Raw genomic sequence first — 4,515 nt, forward strand, 5'->3', positions numbered from 1 at the left:
TACAAAATTATTCCTCTGAAATATTGAGGATTGGAAAATAGAAATACTCAACTCAGGTACAAGTTCCGTAATGTTGTATGTAAGTACAGTACTTGAGTAAATCTACTTTTTACTTTCTCATTGGTAAACAGGCTGTCTTTGCAAGCTGCTGCTTCTGTGGAGTTTTTGTGGAATATGTTAAGTAACTGGCTTCTAGCTGTAGTCCCTCCCCACCACCCCATCTGTGCTGTAGTGGAAACTGAAATGTTTTCACGCTCATACTGCTGATGTTCAGCGGTGTTTGGCAAAGGCAGTAGAGCTGTGCCAGGGCGATTTCAGAGTGCTTTGCTCTCCATGGGCCAAAGAGGTCACATGGAAGCGAGAGCCTGCCCTTATCGAGCTGGATTATTCCACAAGAGAGAGGTATAAAGTGGAAGAGAGAAAGACCGAGTATGAGTCAGTGTATCATTCTTAGTGCTGGATTCTACAAGCCGCTGGGCAGGAAATGAGGCAGAGGACACCCACTGACCTGCAGCCACTTGCCGCCTCTCAGCCTATCACAAAAACAATTTAAACAGCTAATGGAACTAGGCTGATCCTCTTTCCATCTCATACAGGGGGACTGTGACTCATACTCCTTATTTGTGATTAGAACTCCTCAGGCTTACTGTAGAGGTAATCTGTACCAGATAGGAGACAGACCCAGCTAGTTATGTTATTATACATATCTATCAGACGGATATGTGTAACAGGCTGAGTGCACACTGCTTATGTATGATCTCTTAGAGAGATTAAAAGCAGGAAGCTTGTGAAGGTCTGTGCAGGAGGAAGAGACCTTGTATGCAGGTCAGTCTGAGCGTGGAGGTGGGGTCGAGTGAGGGGTGACTGAGGGGAATGTGGGGGTGCTGCCTGAACATGTCCATGATATAGTGTCAACAGGATGTTGAGAGGAGGATCACAGCAGGTTCATAGAGATCATCTCTGCACACCAATAAGAGCAGAGAGCCAATTTTGAAATGGACAAATAGTTACAGAGAGAACATCCTGGTAAACATATTATTTATATGCATGAGCTCCATGCAGTGATGTAAAATGCTCGTGTTAACAAAAGGACCTATCGCTTAAGTTTTACACACCTATCACATATTTTCTAGCGATAAATCAACATCTTAAATCACACCAGGTGGCTCAGAACGGAACCCGACAGCTCCATTATTCTTCCATTTTATTTCATTCGGTCTCAGTGGGATCATCATCTGTCCCACTTCCTCTGCCCCGGACTCACCGAGTGACAGTTATGTATAAAAAAAAGAACCAGCGGAAGCTTTCCTTCCTCATTGTGTTTGGCCTGGATGTGGTTGTGTGAGACCTGATGAGCCCAGCAGCAGTACACTGTCTTTGCTACAGACATACAGTTTACCACAGCCTGAATACAATATATATATAGCTTGACATATTTACTTGATAAATTACTTAAACAATGAAATGAATAATGAAACTGTTGCTCAGTTTTATGGACTAACTGATTAACTGCACCGCCCCCAGAATCTGATTGTCCATCTCTGCCACAGTCAAAATGTGATGCTCATAAATATTAATGAATGAAAAATGAAAAACAATGACAAACTGTTGCCTTAAACACAACTAACATTTGTCTAGTGCTTAATAACTGATACTGGTCAGATTAGTTTTATTATAAATCATGACATTTGCATTCATTTCTCTGCCTGTTGTTGTGGAGTACGTGGGAACAAGGAGTCCTGGGACTCAAACCATAGACGTTGCCGCTGTAAGGAACGTGATCTAACCATTTGTGTACCAAAGCACTTTTGCATATTTTTTGTTTTGATGCCAACAGGATGTAATCAGCTTTGTGTTTATATAAATCTTGTTACAATGGCCCTTTGCCTGATGAAGATCCAGTAAAGTAAAAATGTTTCTTCTTCAGCCCAATAAAGTTTGGGGAGCTTTAATCGAGTATTTATTTCTCCCCTCATGTAGCCCCCAGCTTTTGTTCTTAAGTCCAATATTGTGTTTTTAATGAGAAGTTGATGTTTGGTGCTTGAAGCATTTGGCAAGAGCAGAGCTCCCTGATGAGATGTGACTCTGGTTATGTTACTTGGACACAGTCTCTTGAGACAACACTAAGCTGTACTCATTATACTGAGGTTAAGTGTCTTAGACAATAGTGGATTACAGCACCAAGGTCCGTAATTGTTCCAGCTTCTGGCATGACATGACATCATGAGTCTCACTTTCCTTGATAAGAGTCATTGCATTTAAACCTTATGAGAGGAGCTCTTTTATATTTACTGCTGAGGAAAAATCTTGTTACTGCAGTGAAATTAATGGATGATGAGCTCTTTGTTCTGTTCAACCACAGGGTAGTCAGACTTAATTTACAAGACAATACAAACACTGTAAGTAATAATAATAACAAAAACAAAAAAGAAAGAGGAAAAAAGAGAGAAATGAATTCACTCAGAGGTGTAGAACTGGAAAGGTAGTGAAATAACTAATGACTTAGGAATATGCATGAAGCCTATAATTAAGCCTGTGGTTTTTAAAGCAAAATTAATCAATTTAAGCATCTTTAATTTCACACTTAAAGCACTCTATCCTACTAATTTTGCCCATCTTCATGAGCTTTTCTACCAGTCACACTGTTTAAACATATACTGCCATCTCCTGGTTGCTCTAGGTAAAAAAAACCTGACATCTGGCAACGGGAAGGATCTACCAGACAAAATATCAGTCCCGTTACCACTGTCAACTAGGTTTTAACTAATAACACAAAGTGACAGAAGTGTCAAACATATTCTGTTGGATTGAAGTTTATTAATTGTTTGCAATAATAAAAAGAAACAATTTGTTAAAAAATGGCTTATAGGCTGATTTTTTTTTTTACTTAACATTCTTTTTTAGTAAAAGTGAACAAAATATTTTAAATGTAATAAAAAAAGCCTTCATATCTTATTAAGTTAAATTCATGTTTCAATTTGGCTGGTCATAAAATACAGGCTGACTGTAACTGTGACAGACAACTGTTGGCCAGTTTCCTTCCTCTTGTGGCAAAAGTGCAATCCGTCCACCAGATAAACTATGCTATAATAGTGTTTGAAATAAAACAGAAGGACTGAGATGATGAGCTGTGGGATAAGTGGGATGACAAAACTCATTTTTGTAAAACATTTTTAGCAAAGATGGCGCGAGTTGATGAACGGCCATTTAATGGTTATAGCAGCCCGTGAAAATGAAAGTAATCACTGCTTTTCTCTGCTCTTCCTACTCATAAAGTAAACCGGGCAAAATGGCTTGGTGGTAACACAGCTACAACAAAACAGGAGTGAGGAGCTTAAAATCAAGATGTGCTGGGCAGGCACTATGGCGGGCTGTCTGTTCACAAACTCATACTATGCAAAAGAAATGATAATATAGCTTCAAGAGTGATGAGAGCTTCAGTTTATGGTTTCCAATTACTCTGAATCAAACCAAAACAGGGCTAGCGAGCTGCTGTGGCAGACATATTCTCTACATCATAAACAACCGAGAGGAAATGAAGAACAATAAGACTCTTAAACCTAGAGCATGTGGGCGACAGCTTTCCCACATAAAAATGCTAACCCTGCACTCAAGTGCCATAACCCACTACTGAAGTCATATATACAGTTGTAACAACAAAAAGATGACATGAGTATATAAAACAAAAAGTAATAAAATACTTAATACATTACACATACATTTACTTCATAACTAGTCATTTTTGGAAAGCTACTGGTTACCAGTCAGACACACCCGAGAGGAAGACAGAGATGTGATTTAAAGTTGCAAAAGATAGCAGGAGGGAGGAGGAGGTGATGGTGGGTGTAAACAGAGGACAAGATCAGGGCTACGAGGAGCTGATGATAGAAGCCAAAACCTCAACCACAGCAGTCCTGCCTTGAGCCTCCCCTCCACCCTCTACACCAAAAATACCAGGTGCAAAATCACAGAGTGGCATTAATCCTTGAGAGCGTTTCCAACGGACATACCCACACCCTCCCGGTTCCCTCTGATCTCCTTGCCCCTGAGTCAGAAGATGCTCTAGATCTCTAGCTCACCAAATGTCACTAAAGTGCTCTTTCTACTACTATGTTAAGCGCTTCACTGAAGTCAGCCAAGGACAACAAAACAACAGAAACCACAAACAAACATTTGCATAGTATTAAACCGATGTCTCAGGGTTCCAAAACAAAGTATCATAAACATTGAATTAAAAAAATCACAAATGATAAGACAACACCTGTAACTTGTGAACTTAATGTCCAACAAGTGTGTCAAGCTTAAGTAAGAGGTGCGCGTGTGGGACATTTGGGGTGTGAAGAAAATTTGCAAACTGTCAAGGCAGGAGCAGCTAAAATGGTGGAGACAGTTGTCTTATTGTGGGTGTGCATACATATATATATATATATACACAAAATAACGTAAGACAAGGAGAGAGATAAAGGGGGAAAAGTCCATCCGTGTGTGGTGTGAAGCTGGCTCCATCTTCAGCTG

This window comes from Monopterus albus, unplaced genomic scaffold (assembly GCF_001952655.1).
Source record: "Monopterus albus unplaced genomic scaffold, M_albus_1.0 scaffold7.1, whole genome shotgun sequence".
NCBI lineage: Eukaryota > Metazoa > Chordata > Actinopteri > Synbranchiformes > Synbranchidae > Monopterus > Monopterus albus.